Below are 21996 nucleotides of genomic sequence, written 5' to 3' on the forward strand. Positions count from 1 at the left end.
CCACGGATTTGGATCCTCACCTCTCCTCAGCCAATGGAAAGGATCTTTATGATCGATCATCGAATTTTTATCTAAAGACTGCAAACAGGAGGTCTCTTTAAAGTTATAATAATTGTAGCTATTGGATAAAAATTCTACTGTCTATGATAATTGATCAAGAGGATTCTCTCCATTAACTCAGGAGGATCCAAATCTTTTTTCCGCGAGCTGGGAAGGTTTTTTTAATATTTTTACTGTTAAAAGTGTGTTTCTATTGGGATTTGGATTGAGATGCAGAGGATCATCCTGACCCAATATCGTGGGTCGTTGGATTTTTATTTAACGGCTACAATTATTATAATTTTAAAAGAATTTCTTATTTGAAGTCGTTGGATAAAAATCTAACGGTCTACAATGATAGATTAAGAGAATCCTCTCCATTAGATCAGGAGAGGATCCAAATCCTTTCTCTTGGTCTATGAACAGTTACTTAGCACAACGAAAAGCTCCGGTCTTTTATGTGCTTTTGGGTATAAACACTCCTTTTTTTTTTTTTTTTTTTTTTCTCTTCTTCTCCATGATAAAACTATGAAAGGCTTTGATCCGTAAAGTGAGATTTTTTAGTGTGACGGCCATTCGACGGTATGTTATGTTATTGAGTTATGAGTTAAACAAATTTACATGAGTATTTTTTTTTTCCATATTTAGTGAATTTAAGCAAGTGTCACTATCATAAGGATGTTAATCTTGTACCGTAAAAGACAAACGTTATATACTATGTGAGTGGATCAATAAGGGTACATGTCAAAGTGGTGATGACAATGAAAAATTACTCATTAGGCTCTTACAAGCAAAATGCTAAGGTTACTCTAAAAAAATGATACTCTCTAATGACTATTTGCCACCTTACAGTTTAACGTCAATTCTTGTACCAACATTATAATATATTGTGCCAAAAATATGAGGTGTAATATACTCCATAGGGCTTTGAACTTTTAGCTCAGGTGAGTATTTTGAAATTGGGGTTTTTGAACTTTAATCATTCATGAAGATTAAAATTTAATAAAAACCTGATGTTAGATTAAATATTCATTTTAATCCCTTAATGTGTACTTAATTCAAATTCATATTATTATTTTTTATATTTAATAGATAACTTATTTAATGTTATTACAATAAATTTTAAATTTATTATTATACACATTTTAATTCATTAATTTTATTTAACTTTTTCTAATTAGTGTACCGAAATGTTCGTACCTAAATATATTGTGGTGAATTATTAACACATAAGAAAATATGTAAAAACATAAATGTACCAAAATTCTATACCTAATTATATGATATTAAACTAGCATACCGAAATGTCGGTACCTAAATATATTATACTAAACTAGTGTACCGAAATGTCCGTATCTAAATGTATTATACTAACACAATGTACCGAAATGTTTGTACTTAAATATATTGTAATGAATTAGTCGCAGATAAGAAAATACGCAAAAACATAAATGTATCGAAAAATCTCTACGAAAATATTTTCTTGTATAAGATGCTTACCATAATGAGAATTAAAATTTATAATATTTTCATAAAATTTTAAATTCATAAAATTATAAAAAATAAAAAATAAAAAAAAAAGATATTGAATACATAAGCTGACATTAAATAGAATCTAGGGACTAAAATCAAGTTTTAATCTTGTATAAGATATTTTTCTAAACTTCATCTTATTTAAGGATTAAAATCTAGTTTTCTATTTGAAAGGTTCCCAGAGCTTTGAACTTTTAGCTGGATTTTTGTATGTTTAGGGAGACTTGGGTCAACTCAATTGGATCAAGTTAGTTTTTTGAGCTTGATATGTGTTTGTTTTAGTTTGTCTTTTGCGAATATTGAATATGCTTATTTTCATTAGTTAAATTGCTGCTTGGTACACCTGTTTCTGCATCTTTTGGTAGAGAGATGATGAATTGGGTTTTGCTTTCTGTGTTGTTTCCATAATTTGTTTTCAAATTTGGGGTGAATTAAAGCTATAAAATATTGTAAAACTTTTGAGTGTTTATTGGTCTAATTTGGGTTCATTTTTTGTTGCTTTTGAATTTTTTTTCCGCCTGCTTGTCTGCTCCAGATGAATTGGCCATTGGATCTGTTCACCCCCATGTCCCATCAATCGCACCCCATCTTCAATCTGCTTCCCTGTTCCCCCTGTATCCTTGAGCGTTTTCTTTGTAATCAACTCAGACGAATCAATCTTTCCTGCGTTTATAATACTTTGTAACCATAATAGACAAACTTACTTCATAACTTTTTCCATGCATTGATAACACAATATTTTTACATTTATATTACCCATATTTCCTAAGTTTTATGCTATGTCTTCTTGTGAAATTGGTTGTGTGATGTGTCTGGTGCGTATTTTGTAGATAATGGACTGTAGAGAAGACTTTGGAGTCCTTTGGTGATTTTACGGCAAAAAAGGATCAAAGTTGGAAAGAACTGAAGTCAAGAAGTATTCCAACGTTCATCAGATGCTATTTGTTCAATTCGTAATTTAATGGCTGATGTTTGGGAATTATAACTGGAGTTGGAAGGTGCTGCGTAGAATTGTCATTTTCATTGGGACGTTGCAAATTCATCGGGACGAACTGGGTGTCGTGCCGCATATGTATGGAAAGCTCTGGATGTTTAGTTCGGGTAAGTTTGGGTAAACTTTTGCAAATCATGATTATGATACTTCTAGAAGAAGTTATACCCGTTTTAGTGCTGCAAGGTCAGTTCAAGAATTCTAGGTGGAAGTGGAGTCCAGATTGAATCAGGAAACATGTTGGGATTTCTGTTTAGGTTGGGATTCAATAATTGCGGCAAAGCAAAGCCTAACCTAAACCTACCTATATATTCCTTGAACGGTTGTAAAAAAAAGGGTAGAGCAGCAACGTGGAAAGGAAGAAAGAGACGCACTTCATCAGATTGCTTGACGATTGACTTAAGGAGAAGCCAAACGCAAGGGGTCCTCCAAGGGTTTTCTTTTACATCTTTTCAGACTTTGTGATTATGATGGTCATGATTATGTCTTGCTATCATTTGATGGCCATGAGTAGCTAAATTTTTTGTTAGGGATCCGATGTAGCCTTCAAGATAATTCTATGTTTTAGTTAACTTTACTCTTTTATCAATTAAAGGATTTCTAGTTTCATCCATTATGCTTAAATCATTTTTTAAGTTCATGTTATTAATTAGCTACTTTTAATATGAATTTTTAGATATATGAGACAAGGTTATAGTAGACGCCATATGCTTAGCCTTGAAATAGCTCTCTTGGATGAATGAATTGTTGTTGATGCAGACGCTATGCTAATACACTTTTTGGTTTTCTTGTTCTTCTTGCACTTAATGGATTTTTTATTATTGACTTATACTAGACGCACTTAATGGATTTTTTATTGGGAATACCCTATGGATAGGCCTTCTTCCTTTAATATCTCTTTTAGAAGTTTATTTTGCAAGCGATATAGTCCATTTGTTTGTTCTGAGTTCTCCCTAACATTTCTAAGGAAACAACTGGCTTCGAATTTGGAAGAAAGTCTGTGAAATACAGTTTCAGAAAGGATGGTCTTGCCAATACTACCCATCCCCCAAATTCCTACAGTGATACAAGCGTCTGGTGAATGAATGCATAACAAAGATTCAATTTGCTTGAAAATAAATAACTTTGTGAAAAAAGCAAGTACGTGTTTGGTAAACTATAATGCTAAAAGTGCTTTTAGCATAAAAAAGAGGAAGGTATGACTGTGAATAAGTTTCATTAATTGGTATTGTTCACTTGCTTCCAATGAAAAACATCGCTTTTTAGAAGACTATGTATAAAGCTGCTTCTATTTTTGCTATTTTGCACCCATGACTTATAGAAAAAAAACTTTTTATTTTTTTTTCATTTACCAAACACAATTAAAACCCCAACTTTTTTAAGAAGTAGCTTTTAAAAAATTTAAGCAATTCCAAAACAGCTTTACATCTTTAACCTATTTATACAAAAAAACTAAATCAAACCCTAATCTTTAGCGGGCAAGTGATCATAAACTTAACAAGCAAGAAAACATAATCCTTGGCCCACAAGAAAAACGTATTAAAAAACAATAAAACTAAAACTAATTTTCCAACGACCTACACCGGCCCATTGTTGTAACATCTAAGTGACGAACTTGCTAGTGCATTATTAGTCTAGAATTTCACGGTGACAATGCCATGTGTAAATAAAACGAATCTAACGCATTTCAATTTTTAAATCAACAGGCGCGATACCTTGAAATTGAGAACGCCCACCTCCAGATCAGTTTTGGTCCGGTCCGATTTTGAAACGCAAGGTCCTTCCCATTCAATAGACTTGTTTTCAGGACTCATCGACCCAATAAAAAGAAGAGTAAAGTGAAGGAAGAGAGAGATCAAGGGGGAGGTTGGCAATGTGAGGAGAGGACTTGGCTGGGTCATTGCTGCTGGTTTTCCATATTATTTTTTTTTGGTCGAAATGGTTTATATGGTTTTTGTTTGGGGTGTGATATCCACATATCTCATTTTACTTCTCACACACCTTTTTAATTTTCGGCCGTCGGATCGGATGAATTGAAGAAGATCAATGGACAAAAATTATCAAGAGGTGTGTGAGAAGTAAAATGAGATATGTGAATAGCACACCCTTTTTGTTTTTGATGAAGCAATATTGGAGGAGAGGGAAATTCGACACCAGACTCTGTCCACAGATGTAATTCATGTTTGTGAAAGAAACATAGCGGATGAAATAACTGAATTGGGGTTTGAGTATAATAATTGTATTTGGTTTTCACAGTTTCTTAGTTATATTACCAAATACATGTACTATGACTACGTGTCCATTAAGATCCCTTAAGGAATAGTCATTGTGATTACAACTTGTTCAAAAAAACAAATTTATGGAAGAAACAACATCGTAAGTACAATTGTCCACGAACAATATCATCTAAACAAGTTTGACCACCTTGGTTTAATGATTTTTCAAGCTTATACCCGCCTCTACTCTGCTCGTTTGTAAACCGAAATCTAGATTTTGGTAGGTTGGCTCAGCTCAATTTTTAGATGAGCTCGAACTTATGTTTTGCTTGACTTAATAAAAATTAGGCCAAATTTTTTTCGTGATTCTTGTGGTGATACTCTACTTTTAAATTGACCCCGTGATGAAAAAGCTATTAATTGTAATCATGTGGTGAAATTCGTTATCAATCATATTCCAAATAGGATTTTTCCTCATTTTTCTATCATTTGTAGGGGCAAAAGAGTTATTTTTGTTTTTATTGATTGCATCAACCAATCATAAAGCACCATATGAACATAATTTTTTTTTTTTTTTAATTTTGAAACTTTTAGAACTACAATAAAAAATAAATAAACAATAAAATTACAAAGTTCATATTATCAGACTTTCCCATTTCAAGAACGCCAAGAGTCCAAAATCAAGATTTAAAAAATCACAAAGTACCTTACCGCATTTAGGTTAGAATATTAGTTATTATGCGAACATTGAATTTAGTTTCATTTTAAAAAGAACAGTGGTGGGCAGGATGATCGGGGTTATGTGAAAGAGAGGGGGGAAGGTGGTGGTTGGTGGTCGTTGTGGCAGTGTGGCTGATAAGGGTAGAGATTGGGGAGGGATATTTTTTTTTTTTTTTTTTACCCTTCTATTTTGTTGATTATAAAAAAGAATGAAATGATCCTTTTATGCATGTGGATGAGATTTGACAATAATTTCAATTTGAATTATGATTGATAACAAACTTCACCACATGATTAAGATTAACACTTTTTTCACCACAGGAGGTTGATTTAAAAGTAGTGTCTCACTATAGGGATCATGAGAAAAATTTTGCCTAAAAATTAAAAAATAATAAATAACCAAAATAACAAACCATTGATATTTTGAAATTTTTCTTGGTACAATTACTTGCACATTGAAAGGAACTGCGGTTTAGGCATTAGGTCTTGAATGGTTAATCAATATCACTTTTTGTGTGGATAATACTTGCATTCCTCCTTTGGGGGGATGTTATCATTTTTCCGCTTGTAAATAACGCATGCATCTTTACCGTAAAAACTTTATGATCAAAAGCGTTTAATCTTTTAATCTTCATTTGAAGATAATTCCACACAAAATTATACGAAACATCATTTAGTCATCCAAATGTTTTAAATAAGCCAACGATGTAGGTACCAAATAATATATTTATACTTTTCTTGATGAGAAGGGATATTAACATCATCAGCATCACCAGCTGCAGGATCAGCAGCAAAGGGCGAAGAAGAAGAGGAAAATGCTAATGATCCGCAGCACATTTGCAAGAGAGTCGTGATGCACTCTCTCTCTCTCTCTCTCTCTCTCTCTCTCTCTCTCTCTCTCTCTCTCTCTCTAGGCAGTAGGCAGTAAGCAAAGACAGATAGAGCTCAAGGGAGAAGCTAGGTTGCACGGACACTCTAAAACTCTAGAGTGTCAGTGTACTGGACACCCCAACACGTCTTGGACACGCTCCAGACACGGTTTGGACACGATCAAGACACTGCATGAACTTTTTTGTAAATTTAAAAAACATTTTGGGACATTTTTAGAAATATGGAAACTAAAACCTAAAAGTGTCCCTAACCCGCATATCTCTCTCTTTTTAGTTCCTTAGCCACTTCGTTCCACATCCGATGCGCAACCTCTAGCATCTAGCATAAGTATTTTGTTATATTATGAATTCGAAGTATTTTTTTTCTTTAGATGTACTATTTATTATATTTTAATTGTCGTCTTCTAATTGTGTACATGTTCTTGTTTTTTTTTAAATTTATCGTATTGTTGTATCTGTGTTCGTGTTGGTGCAACATAGGGGAGGAGCGAGCAATTGCCAGAAGAGACTATATCAGTTTTGAGTTCAGCAGTTGTACTAGTTAACTTGACTTGCACAAAGTTACCAAAAATTCTATGATGCGGAGTATCCTAAAGAAAATCTCCAAGAAAATCATCAAAGAAATGAAAATAAAAAGTAGAAAATCACCCAACTCAAGCACCTTTCGCGAAAAAATCATAGCGTTCACACATGAAGAAAGACAAATTAAGGGCAAATCATCATTCATACCTTTTGCCAAAGCTAGCTGACTACTCACAACTCACAGGTGGGTGTAGTGCCTAACCGTGCCAATAGGTCCCCCTTGACGCGCTTTTACGTACAATATTGTTGTTGTTTTATTTATTTATTTATTTTTTTTTTTAAGGATCCAAAGAAATTTAACCTGACAAATACAACTAATCTACAACCAACGGATCACCGTAGCGCCCACTTGTTGCTTTGTTATTAGTTTAAGATGTTACGGTACAAGATTTTAGGTTCGAATTTTGTAAATGGTGAATTTCGATTCCAAATTAGACGACCCATTATGTGGCTTAACCGAACTTCTACTCCTCTTAGTGTAAAATATATCGTTGTACTAAAAAAAAAAAGATGTTAAAATAACGTATCGAGTATAAGCAACTCTTCAAATTAAAGATAAAAGCAAACATTAGAAAACAAGTGGTGGATTGCTCTTATGGTTAGGCATTTCTCCTTAAGACCAAACCTAACCCTGAGCTAAATGCTATTTTTTAGATTTTATTCCCCCTCCAAATTCAACCTACCCCATGCTAAATGTGTGGGCTAAAAGCTAAAAACCAAACAAAAGCCAAATTACCCCCAAGATTTAGCCCAGAAAATAGTGTGGGCACCACCAGCGGGATCCCACCCACATAGGCATGTCTCCCAGGATTTATTGAATCCAACAGCTGAGATCGAATATAATCAAATCTAACGGTAAAAAAAAAAAGATCCAACAACCCAAATTTAAATCTAACGGCTAAAATAATTAAAAAAATTATTTAACTCAAAATTCACTCAAATTTAGTGATTTTTCAATATTTATCGGAATTTAAATATTTTTATGTTAAAATGTTCATAAATTTAAATTATGATAGTGTACATAATTTTTTTTAAATTACTTAAATAAAAAAGCTTAAATTTATTCTTTAATAATCTCGGGCTAAAAAATTTAGGCCAAAAGGGTTGTAGCAGAAAAGCTGTTTCTGGGCTAAAACCTAAATTTTTTGGGTTAAAAATTTTAGGTTTTAGCCTAAAGGTTGGAGATGGTCTAACCCACTGTAGATTAGTCTAGAATATTGCTTGTAATTAAAAAAAAAATAAAAGCAAGATGCTTCCCATTCATCAATTGACGCGTTTACATTAGACCTGGCATTTTGGACCCAACCTGTTAATATTAGTATTTGGGTGGATGCTTAACGGGTCGGGTCGCTAATGGGTGAACCCGTTAAATAACAGGTCAATTTGGGTCAACCCGTTATACCCGTTGGCACTCGTTAGTTGAGGATATTTTAGTAATTTCAGTAAAGTCTTAACAACAAAAAATAAACTCTATGCAAAAAAAAAAAAAAATAATAATAATAATAATAATAATAATTGTTAACGGGTGTTAACGAGTGAAACGGATGATCCGTTAGCTTAACGGATCGGGTTCGGGTGACCCGTTAACTTAACGGATCGAATTGAACCCAAAAGAAACAGAATATCATGGTCAGACATAAATATTATGCATCACAGATGAAAGCCAGATAGTTTTAAGAATTCGGGGAATAGAACATGTTATTAATTGTTGCTGATACTTTTTATGGATGACCTATTATCCAGAACAGAGAGTGCTTCCGGCAACTAGTATAGATATATTAAGGATATGTTTTGTCCTGATACGACGTGCATATGTCAGCGAAAACATGAAATACTTTCTCAATGATAAATGCAAAGACAACCAAGCTCGATAGTTTCGAAAGATATGCCAAATGTCTAGCAACAACATTTCTATATTACCCAGCAGAGTAAACCGCAAAGAAAATTAATTACTGGTGCATAATATAATGAATAATTACCCAACTAAATCAGCTGCAAGAACTGAGTGGAGTAGTTCTGGTCGTGATGACAATGTGCTATGGATTTCGGAAGAAGGAAAAGGCAGCGTGAAGATGGCTGGTAATACCAAGGTGGGTGTCCTCACCTCTGAAACTGATAAACACATCATACATTCCCCGATGAGTCACGATGCTCTCTCTCTCTCTCTCTCTTTCTCTCTCTCTTGGCAGTAGGCAGATAGAGCCAGGAACTAGAAAGCAAACAAGGGAGGAGAGAGCAGTTGCCCGCAGAGATTATCAGTTTTGAGTTCAGCAACTGTCCTAGTTGACTTGACTTGCACAAGGTTCCCGAAAGTTCTATGGTGCTCTGGAGCGTATATAGAAGCACCAAGAAAATCATCACAGATTCGGGAAAAAAAGAGGTAGAAATGAAATTACCCAACTCAAGCACCTGTCCTTCAGTTTCGACCAAAAAAAAAAAAAAAAAAATCCCTGTCGCTGTGCAAAATAACATCAACCCACTCCGATTGAGACCGACGGAACACACCAACCCTAAGCGCGAATTACAGAAATGCCCACAACTCGTGGCCTGAGGAATCAAGCAGAGAAAATTGTAATTTCCCTACCCCACTCCCAGCCCAAATACAATTGTTTTACGTGAAGACAGGCTCAAAACGGAATGCTAAGGCTAAATGGTAAAGAACAAAAATTGAAGCCCTATTCCACACCAAACATGAATAGTGAAATTGAAAACCCAACTTTAGAATAGAGTAATTAGTTTAGAATACAACTTGTAATTATTAAAAAAAAAAAAAAAAAAGAAGAAAAGAAAAAGAGCAGTTGTTTCTCATTCAATTGACGTGTTTACTCATGTTTACCCATTTTACCTACAAAGTTTTGAATTTTCCCAATTTAATGACCAATCTCTTTCAAGAAATTTTCAAGCACTATCGATTGAGTACCTTTCTAAAATTTGTTAAAAAAGAGAAGGACAAGTGAATTTCACACCACAAAATCGTGGAGGGCTAAGAATATAGTCCTTCGCTACTGGATATTGCCAAAGATTTGGAATCTGTCTTTTCCGAGGCTAATGAGAGGTCATAAGAGAGCCCATAACTTGGCCTGAAAGTGGAGAAAAACTTGTGTGAAGGTGGCTAATCATGCCATCCGTACGAGAGTAACTTCCATACCATTGTGACATCCCATGCCAAAATAATTCAATATATGAAAACATTGTATCATTGACATGTACAAGACGCCACCATGACAATGCTACTATGAAAGTCGTCCATCAGTAGAGAATCTCTTAGCAAAACATTCTTGGTATTTTTTTTTCTCACCCTAATTTGAGAGTTTCCAATGGTAGAAGAATTAAGATGGGACTATTAATTAACATACACTAGCAAAAGAGCCCGCGCATTGTTGCGTGTTTACAATTCTGTTTAGACACATTAACAACAATGTTTACATCTCTATTTACATATATATATATATATATATATATTTACAATCCTATTTACATATATATTTATTTACAATCCTATTTACACAAACATACTATTCAGAACTTCCGACCCTCTTCATTGAAACTTCAGAGTATTTTTCCCCCCTTGCTTACAAATTGGAATAAAACTGTAATTATTGAGGTGATTTTTTTTAATTGCCAAAAAATTGGATACTTTCTTCAGTTAGTCTTCAAATACGAATTTTTAGATGTATGAGACAAGGTTATAGTAGACGCCATATGCTTAGCCTTGAGATAGCTCTCTTGGATGAATGAATTGATGTTGATGCAGACGCTATGCTAAAACACTTTTTGGTTTTCTTTGTTCTTCTTGCACTTAATGGATTTTTTATTATTGACTTAGACTAGACGCACTTAATGGATTTTTTATTGGGAATACCCTATGGATAGGCCTTCTTCCTTTAATATCTCTTTTAGAAGTTTATTTTGCAAGCGATATAGTCCATTTGTTTGTTCTGAGTTCTCCCTAACATTTCTAAGGAAACAACTGGCTTCGAATTTGGAAGAAAGTCTGTGAAATACAATTTCAGAAAGGATGGTCTTGCCAATACTACCCATCCCCCAAATTCCTACAGTGATACAAGCATCTGGTTCAGGTTCAGGTGACCCGTTAACTTAACGGGTCGGATTGAACCCGACCCAAACCCAATAAACCCTACCCGTTTATAGGTCTAGTTTACTAACACTTATTACCCACGAGGTTTTCAATTTTTCCAGTTTAGTGACCAACTAGAAATTGCTACTCGCCTGTTGCGGTGGGATAAAAATTATAAGAATCATTATGTTTGAAAGATATAAAAGACTAGCCCTAAAAGATTAGTATTATTTACTTTGAAAACAATAGAGAGATTTTTTTTCATACAAAAGATATAATTGATACAGTCCACATGAAAAAATTGTAGAAACTTTTGACTATCTACATAAAACAAAATAGATCGAAACGTTTTTGAGTAGTTTATGTGGTTTTCGATCAATAGTAGAACTTATATACAAAAGATTATGAAATGTTCGGTTGTTTACATGCAAAAAGTATTAGGAAATATTGTTTGATTTACATTGAGAAAATATGACAAAAGTTATTTATCGGAGCACAAAAGTTCCACTCTACTACTCCTGATTGTCAAGAAAGTAGAAAAAATGAAATATTAAAATACATGCAATTAATTTATACATCAACAGATTTTTACGATGAGGGGTTATAAAGTTTTCAAAAAGGTTTATACAAAATTTATTTTTAGGCCCACTCACCCTTATTTTTCGCCCCTCCATGTTTTAGTAGCTGAGTTTTCCCGTCGACGAGGATTCTTAGCAAATCTCCGTATAGGTGGTTACCTTTGATGGTATAATTCTCATCCTACTTTACTGTAATTTACTTATGCTTCTACATCATGTGTGAAATGAGTTCATTCTCGCTCACAAACGCATTCTTATATTTAGGCACTTTTAGGTTTAAATTTACTCACATTCTCCACATCACTACACTTTTTGGCTTCGTCGGGTGTCAGCTAGCACAGCTCGATTCGGAGTGCAAGTGGACATTCTGAGTCGGGGTGTGTCACAACTGAACTAACCCAGGGGAATTCTGGGCTAAATTTGCCCCAGAAATGAGTTTTGAGTTAAAAACTCATATTTGCCCCCAACAAGTTGGAGTAAGTTTAAAACCTAAAATTTGAGTTTTACTCCAAGGGTTGTAGGTTTAACAAAGTACTGTGCAAAGTTATAAGTGTGAAAACTAAAAAAAAAAAAAAAAAAAAAAAAAAAACCAAAAGTCACAAAACTTTATGGCTTGTTTGGTACCTCCAAAAAAATTTCATTATTTCTCAAAATATTTTATAAGAGCATTTCTTGAAAACAATTTTTTTAAGACTCAAAAACTTGTTTGGTATGAGATTTAAAATTGTTTTTAAATCTTAAAACTTAAGCTGGACATAGAGATCTAAAGAGAGAGGGTCGCAGGAGAGGGTGAAAGAGGAGAGATGAGGAAAAAAAGAAAGAGAGGATCAGATGGGAGAGAAAGACAAGAGAGGATCAGAGGAGATAGAGAGGAGGAGAGAGAAAGAAGAAATATGAGAGAGAATAAAGAAAGCAGATCGGAAGAGAGAGAAGGCGGAGAGAGAGAGAAGAAAAAAAGAGAGAGGGAAGAGAAAGAGAGGAAAAAGAGAGAGATAGATTCAGAGTTAGAAGGGAGGGGAGAGAGAAAAGAAAAGAGTGGATTTTAAGTTTAAAATTAAACTCTAAAATCTCACTTTTGGTGTTTTTTAGAAAATATGCTATTTTTAAGTTAGTCTTGAGTTCAGTTTTGAAAATAGTCTTATCAAACAAGTTTTTGTGGCCTTTGACAAAAAAAAAAAAAAAGTTTTTAAGGCCTAAAACTTGAAAAGTGTTTTTCTGTTTAAAAAGTTAGATTCAAGTAATGAACCAAACAGATCCTTATAGTTGCTATGCGTATTCCATTTTTGTGCAAGAAATCACTTCACACAACATTTCAAAGTACCAAATACAAATTGAATGAATTTATGGTTAACTAAAGCGGTCAACACTATTCCTTTCCTATTAATTGGATACCCCACTATTGCCTCCTCGTTTTGCTAATTGAAATTGAATCATGCATGCTTTAGATATTCTATTGTTTTATGCTTATTCTGGATGATTGTAGCATAATTCAAAAGAGGAACGGAGGCAATGTTCAATGCATTAGATCAACAAAAAAAACATCAAAACACGTTATTTCAACATACATGGGGTTTTTAATTTCTGAAATTTCTAAACCACGTGAAATACAATAAGCCATATCATGCCAGCAAACTAATGCTGTTGAAGATAGCTTGAGCACAAAAGAAACAGAATATCGCGGTCAGATATAAATATTATGCATCACAGATTAAAGCCAGATAGTTTTAAGAATTCGAGGAATAGAACATGTTATTAATTGTTGCTGATATTTTTTATGGATGACCTAATTATCCAGAACAGAGAGTGCTTATGGCAACTAGTATAGATATATTAAGGATATGTTTTGGCCTGATACTACGTGCATATGTCAGCGAAAACATGAAATACTTTCTCAATGATAAATGCAAAGACAACCAAGCTCGATAGTTTCGAAAGATATACCAAATGTCTAGCAACAACATTTCTATATTACCCAACAAAGAAAACCGCAAAGAAAATTAATTACTGGTGCATAATATAGTGAATAATTACCCAACTAAATCAGCTGCAAGAACTGAACGGAGTAGTTCTAGTCGTGATGACAATGTCCTATGGATTTCGGAAGAAGGAAAAGGCAACGTGAAGATGGCTGGTAATACCAAGGCGGGTGTCCTCACCTCTGAAACTGATAAACACATCATACATTTCCTGATGAGTCACGATGCTCTCTCTCTCGGCAGTAAGCAGATAGAGCCAGGAACTGGGAAGCAAACAAGGGAGCAAAGAGCAGTTGCTCGCAGAGATTATCAGTTTTGAGTTCAGCAACCGTCCTAGTTGACTTGACTTGCACAAAGTTCCCCAAAGTTCAATGGTGCTCTGGAGCGTATACAGAAGCACCATGAAAATCATCATAGATTCGGGAAAAAAAAAGTAGAAATGAAATTACCCAACTCAAGCACCTGTTCCTCAGTTTCGACAAAAAAAAAAAAAAAAAAAAAAGTCCCTGTCGCCGTGCAAAATACCATCAACCCACTCCGATTGAGATCGACGGAACACCCCAACCCTAAGCGCGAATTACAGAAATGCCCATAACTCGTGGCCAGAGGAATCAAGGGGAGAAAATTGTAATTTCACTACCCCACTCCCAGCCCAAATACAATTGTATGTGAAGACAGGCCCAAAACGGAATGCTATTATGCTAAGGCTAAATGGTAAAGAACAAAAATTGAAGCCCTATTCCACACCAAACATGAATAGTTAAATTAAAAACCCAACTTTAGAATAGAGTGATTCGTTTAGAATACAACTTTAGAATAGAGTAATAGTTTAGAATACAGCTTGTAATTATAAAAAATAAAAAAATAAAAAATAAAAAAAGAGCAGTTGTTTCTCATTCAATTGACGTGTTTACTCATGTTTACCCATTTTACCTACAAAGTTTTGAATTTTCCCAATTTAATGACCAATCTCTTTCAAGAAATTTCCAAGCACTATCGATTGAGTACCTTTCTAAAATTTGTTAAAAAAGAGAAGGACAAGTGAATTTCACACCACAAAATCGTGGAGGGCTAAGAATATAGTCCTTCGCTACCGGAGATTGCCAAAGATTTGGAATCTGTCTTTTCCAAGGCTAATGAGAGGTCATAAGAGAGCCCACAACTTGGCCTGAAAGTCGAGAAAAACTTGTGTGAAGTTGGCTAATCATGTCATATGTACGAGAGTAACTTCCATACCATTGTGACATCCCATGCCAAAATAATTCAATATATGAGAACATTGTATCATTGACATGTAAAAGACGCCACCATGACAATGCTGCTATGAAAGTCGTCCATCAGTAGAGAATCTCTTAGCAAAACATTCTTGGTATTTTTTTTCTCACCCTAATTTGAGAGTTTTCCATGGTAGAAGAATTAAGATGGGACTATTAATTAACATACACTAGCAAAAGAGCCCGCGCATTGATGCATGTTTACAATTCTGTTTAGACATATTAACAACAATGTTTACATCTCTATTTACATATATATTTATTTACAATCCTATTTACACAAACATACTATTCAGAACTTCCGACTCTCTTCATTGAAACTTCAGAGTTTTTTCCCCCTTGCTTACAAATTGGAATAAAACTGTAATTATTGAGGTGATTTTTTTTTAATTGCCAAAAAATTGGATACTTTGTTCGGTCAGTCTTCAAATACATTTAATAAGAAATGTCAAAAACAAATATATGCTGATCTACAAATTTAAGTATGCCATCACTTACACATGTTAAAGCAAACATATGAGGAGAAAGTAGACTCTTCAAATTGCTAATCTCACATTTTCCTCTAAGCTAACCACAATAAACTCTTCTACCACAATTCTTAGCCTGCACGTATGAATAAAGGTTAGAATTCACATCTTATTGTAAACAGAAATATACACTCATTCTGCTGAATTGTGAACTGAGAGAGACAAATGCATAGATGTAGGAAAAGAATGATAAGACCTTCAAAAATGTATAAAAAAAAATAAATAAATAAAATAAAAAATAAAAAAAAGAGGGTAATCATCCTTTTATAAATGCTTTATTATACTTTGTACCTCATATTTTCAATACAAATTTAACTTTTGGTCTCAAATCTTTCATTGGCAACCATTTTTTTTTTCCAAAGGTTGTACTGCAGTAACGTATTTCAAAATATCTTGCAATTTGACAATTAGCTTTGTAAGATTTGTTTAAAATGTTAAAAAAATGTTGATAAGCACATGTTGTCAATAAATGGGTCTTTGTCAGGGATATGTAAATTATTACCTGTGAGAATGTTGTTCTTATCTATGACAGACAATAGTTGGGAACCGAGAAAATAAAACTGAGATCATAGAATCTGTTGATAAACAAATGAGCGGCTAGTAAGACAATTTTGTGTGATGTTTTACTTCACCTGTATAGAAATGTGTGATCTCATAAACAAATCCATGTTTTATCTTTGGAGCAACTAAAATTATAATCATCTTTCTACATGATTGAACGAAAGAGAAAAAAGTTAGCAACAAATAGATTATCAAGTTAAAAGACTGGCATCATGTTTGAGATTGCTTACAAAATGGCTAAAAGCTTTTTTTATCAACAAAAAGCGATTCTAACAATATTTCACAGAAAAACTTAAAAACTCGCCCAGTTTTCTAACCTGAGAAAGAATTATAGGACCTCCTTGAGTTTGAAACAGCTTCTCTGCCTTTATCATAACAGATAATTAGAAATTAAATTTAGCTTCAAAATTATTTATTAAAAAAATTAAATTGCATTGGAGTAAACGGAAGATTTATAATATCCTACCTTGAAAGGTTCATTGTCCTTCGAAAAGCGATTCCGGGGACATATTTCAGCCAAACTGGGAATCCCCTGTTTCAGAAACAGAACAAAAAACAGAGTAATGAATATAAGCATAATTACATAAGATAAAAAAAATAAAAATAAAAAATAAAAAATCACAAAATATTCTTAACAAAAATAATTACCCGAAGTTCCATTGAGCGCAAACATAAAGGCCAATCTGGAGACTAACAAATAGACCTGCTTGTTGCACCAGCTTGATGAACTTGACCAAACCATATTCGTCCCTCAAAATAATACTGCTTTGAAAAAAATTAAAAACCGACGAATTAGCAAAAATATATTTACATTAGAGAGGGCAAAGAAAATGCAAATTTTAAATGTGAATTGCTGATTGCATTACTTTTCCTGGAGAATGTTCATGGCCATTCCAAAACACAAAGGATGGCAATCCCAAAACACAGAAGAAAAAAACTCTAATACACAATCCTAAATTTCTTGTTGGGGTTTATCAGAAATTTGTGAATCAAATTCAAATTCCTATCCAAACTCAATAACCAGACAACCAAACAGTGAATACAAATTCAATAATCCCAAAAGTTATTGAAATCAAACCTATTTCAACTCTAATATAATCCAAAATACCAAATTCGCTTACCTTCAGGAAAAAGAAAAAAAATTATATACCTTGATGATAAAGAGTTTGGAAAGCCGCAGAGAAAAAGTGGAAAATTCGAGTAACAACTTCTGCTGCAACTAAAAATCAAAGTAGATCAGAAAAGTACACCCAAAGCTTGAAAAAAAAAATTAAATCACACACAATTAGAAAAACAGAAAACTCACCAGTAAACGTTTGATCGTATCCTCTCTTCCCGCAATCAAAAATCAAAACACATCAGAGAAGCACAAATTATGACGTTGGCTCTCTCCCGCTTGGGGAGACCATAGGCAGACACCCCTTCTAAGTGCAATCTCACCGACCAACCCAAATACGTGCCTTCTTGATTAACCATTGACCCTGTCTCGGTAAGTATATGTTGTTTCGTGCTTTCGAGCAAGGAGAAGGCTTACCAAAGAGGCGGTCAAGTCATCAAGTCTCTCTGATTACTAATGAACAGTAACTGCCCTTAATGAATAGTAATAGCCCTGGCAATAGCATTTGCATCTCCACCGTTACACTTCAATAGTCCTGGCAATAGGCAATAAAATATTAGTATTTTTTTTATTTATAAAATAATACAAAATAATTTTAATTGTAATATTGGATAAGATTTTTAATCGTTCTCGTTGCGCCACGTGTCATTATCCGAAGTATTATTAAATAATACAAAATAATTTTATTTGTAATTTCGGATAAGATTTTTAATCGTTATCGTTGCGCCACTTGTCATAAAATCCGAAAAGACAATTATTGGGGATGGATTTCTGATAAATTTTTTAATTGTACTCGTTATGCCACGTGTCATTATCTGAAAATACAATTATTGGTGATGGATTTTTGATAAGATTATTAACCAATCACGTCGCGCCATGTGTCATAATCTGTTCACAATCTTTGAGGATAGATTTCCATCAGATTTTTAACGAATGACGGCATGCCACGTGTCATAATCTGTTCACAATCTTTGAGGATAGATTTCCATTAGATTTGTAACGAATGACGGCATGCCACGTGACATTATGTACAACCTAATCCTTTCTGAATCCTCCATATAATCCACCATCCATCCTCACAAATCTCACACCAATTTTCTCAAGATCTCTATCATTATTCATAGTTTCTGCTTCCTTCTTCACAAAAATCTGTATCATTATTCATAGTTTCTGTTTCTTTCTTACAATGTCTTCTTCTTCCTCAAGGATGATGTGGGAACTCGATCAGGAAGAGGAAGAATTGTTTAACGAATGAGAAGCAATGTTCAATCACCAAGGGGCAAGAAATGAGAGGGAAGAGGATGAGGAGCGTAAAAGGAGAGATGACGAAGTAAGAATGGGCAGAGCCTCACATTCCCGTTGAGTCGTCCAAGCTATGGCTCAGATCTACAGGCCCAGCCGTTCCGGAAACCTTGATAGAAGCAGGCAACGACGAGGTATGGAACTCTTGGATGATTATTTTGTTCCTAATAGTGCATTCCCTGATACGTACTTTAGACGTCGTTTTAGAATGGAACGACATTTGTTCAACAAAATCATGATTGCTTTTTGCAATCATGATTCTTACTTCGTGCAAAAGAAAGATGCTTTTGGTGTTATGGGTCTACTGCCTGAGCAAAAAATTATTGTTGCCTTGCGGATGCTTGAATATGGAGCATCTGCAGACCAAGTGGATGAGATAACGAGGTGGGGGAATCAACCATTCTTGAGTCCCTGATGAGGTTTTGTGGAGCAATCGAATCTATCTACACCCCTGAGTACCTCCGCAAACCTACAAACATGGATTTGGAACGGCTGTTGAAGAAGGCCGAGATGTGTGGTTTTCCTGGGATGATTGGAAGTTGTCCAAGTGCATGGTAAGGCGCTTATGGGGACAAAAAAGAAGCAAAAAGTATTATTCTGGAGGCGGTGGCATCTTTTGATACATGGATTTGGCACGCCTTTTTCGGGGTCCTGGGAGCTCAAAATGACATCAACGTCCTTGCCCAATCCCCTGTGTTCAACGATGTCCTGCAAGGAAAGGTACCAAAAGTCACGTATGAGGTTAACGGACGTATGTACGACGGGTCATACTACCTAGCTGACGGCATTTACCCGCGATGGTCAACATTTGTCAAAACAGTGCCACATCTGCGAAGTGCAAAGGAAAAACACTTTGCAAGCTGTCAAGAGGGGTGCAGGAAGGATGTGGAGCGTTGTTTCGGTATCCTCCAAGCTCGCTGGGCGATCGTCAGGGGTGCTGCCAGATTGTTTGATGTAGAGTCGCTTCGATCCATAATTATGACGTGCATCATTCTTCACAACATGATTGTGGAAGATGAGTACGATTATGAAGCCGTTGATGAATATGAGCCAGACACGATGAACAATTCAAGAACACGTATATATTGTGCTCATGACGCCACTGATGAGCCCGTGCAATATGAGCCATTACAAAGGGATGGCCGTTACAATGAAAGGCTCATTCAACGATATATTGCATTTCAAATGCCAGACATGCACAATGCCCGACAAATTGACTTGATAGAGCACCAGTGGGCATTGAAACAAGCTGAAGATAATTAAGTTCATTTTTTGTGTTTTTTTGAATTTGGTATGTTTATGTTATTTTATTTGGTGTGTTTTATTATTTGGTATGTTTATGTAATTTTTTTAGTGAGTTTTTAATTATTCCGTATGCTTATGTAATTTTATTTGGTGTGTTATTGTCATTTCAATAAATATTCTCTTAGTATAAATAACTTACCAAATTAATTTGAATAAATATTCAATAAATTGGAAACAACATAAATAATACAAACAATAAATAATAAATTACAACCCAAAGTGATTGGAAAATTATGGGCTCCGATTACAAAAAATACTTTATTCATCATCACTTAACCAATTTGTGGTGCTAGGATAATCTTCTCTTGTGGTGCTAGGACCACATTGGCTTGCTATCGCTTCTCTTGCACGCCTCCTTCGCACCACGCCCGCTTTCTCTGACTTCCAAAAAAATTTGGAATTTGGAGACTTCCCTTCTAAAGGCGTGTTCATAATCTCACGATCTCGTTGAGCCCGTCTTTCTTCTCTAACATGTTCCTTTTCTTGCCTAAGTAACTCTCTTTCTCTCTCATTAGCCTGAAATTCTCTCTCAATAACTGCAACTTTTGCGTCCTCTCTAGCCTTATCAGCCTCATATTTCGCCAGTTCCCTCGCCAAAGTCAATTCACCTTAGCGAGTAAGTTCTTCCATGAACTTTGCATAATCATTCTTGGAAGCACTCCCTTTTCTCTTTGAAGCCTTCTTACCTTGAGGCCTAATTGGATAACGGGTCGAACCCGACGCTTGTTCAGGGAGGGGCGTTTCGGGCACTTCCTCTGCATCATCTTCATGAACATGCAAGACATGATCGGGTGTAGAGTGTAGAGGGATGTTGTTCATGTGCACTTCTGGACCGACTGGCACAACTCTAAATTTAGGACAATCTTTGACAATATTCCAACATTCCTACCGGTTGAATGATTTATTTTTGCTTTTGGTTTTGGCAGTGTACCAAGCTTGTGCTTGAAGTTCCTACACAATGAAAATAAGTAACAAATAAATAATACAAATAAATAATTATAATGAAAATAAGTAACAAATAAATAATACAAACAACATAATTATAATGTAAGTAGGTAACAAATAAATAATACAAACAATAAATAATAAATTATGTAGGTAACAAATAAATAATACAAACAAGTAATTATAATGTAAATTTGGGTATCAAATAAATAATATATTGTTACCTGATCCGAGTAATTTTCCCCACTTCGAATATTACTGCTAGCTTGTGCCAAGGCGTCTCTCCACGTACTAAACGATTGGCTAAGTAATTTCCAACGACTGGACATCGATTCTTTGGTTCTTTTCCCACCAATTTTATCAAGATAATTGGTATGAATAATGTCACATCCCGGCCCGGGGCGGACCACTTCCCGGGCCCGCTCCACCACCGTAGCACGATATTGTCCGCTTTGGGCCCCGACCACGCCCTCACGGTTTTGTTTTTGGGAACTCACACGAGAACTTACTGATGGGTTACCCATCCTGGGAGTGCTCTCGCGTGCTACTCGCTTAACTTCGAAGTTCCTACGGAACCCGAAGCCAGTGAGCTCCCAAAAGGCCTCGTGCTAGGTAGGGATGGGAATATACATTTAAGGATCACTCCCCTGGACGATGTGGGATGTCACAAATAAGACTCCATATTTCTCGCAACTGCATCTCATTACCCGTAAGCGAATTATGAGTAACTTCAACCCAGCTAGTACACAACGCAACATCTTCAATAAGCGACCAATTTGTACCTGCACCAGTGGTCATTTTGTTGAAAAAAAATGTATTCAAACTTTGAGACAAAGAAAGGAATGTGATTGAAAGTAGTTGAGAAAATATGAAATTGTTGTGTAAAGTAGATGATAATGAGAAGGTATTTATAGAAAAGTAAAAAAAAAAAATTTTACAATTTTTTTCAAATTTTTTCAGATTTTTTCAGATTTTTCAGATTTTTTCAGACTTTTCAGATTTTTTTTTTTGAATTTTTTACAATTTTTTTTTAAATTTTTATTCAATTAATTAATCTCTGCCATTGGATATAAAAAAAAATTTGAATTCCAACACTCCAGATTGTGCCACGTGTCACAACGGTAACTTTTCTTAATTTTAAAACTATTTTTTCTTTTATTTTTATTTATTTATAAAGCATATTAATATCCACCGTTGATCTCAGATCGAACGGTGGATATTAAATAAGACTTTTTTATTTTTTTTGACCGTTGAGATCGAACGGTCCAAATTAAATAACAGTTGAGATCTAACGGACCGTGGGAAGCCACGTGGCTTCCCAACGGTAACTGACAAAGCTTTTTTTTTTTTTTTTTTTTTCTG

The 21996-nt window shown here is 34.7% G+C and overlaps 1 pseudogene; it reads left to right on the top strand.

Annotated features, from left to right (window-relative positions):
- Positions 1–21996, top strand: part of LOC137728300 (uncharacterized) — a 68511-nt pseudogene that overhangs the window by 41860 nt on the left and 4655 nt on the right.

This window comes from Pyrus communis, chromosome 3 (genome assembly GCF_963583255.1).
Source record: "Pyrus communis chromosome 3, drPyrComm1.1, whole genome shotgun sequence".
In the NCBI taxonomy this organism is placed as follows: domain Eukaryota; kingdom Viridiplantae; phylum Streptophyta; class Magnoliopsida; order Rosales; family Rosaceae; genus Pyrus; species Pyrus communis.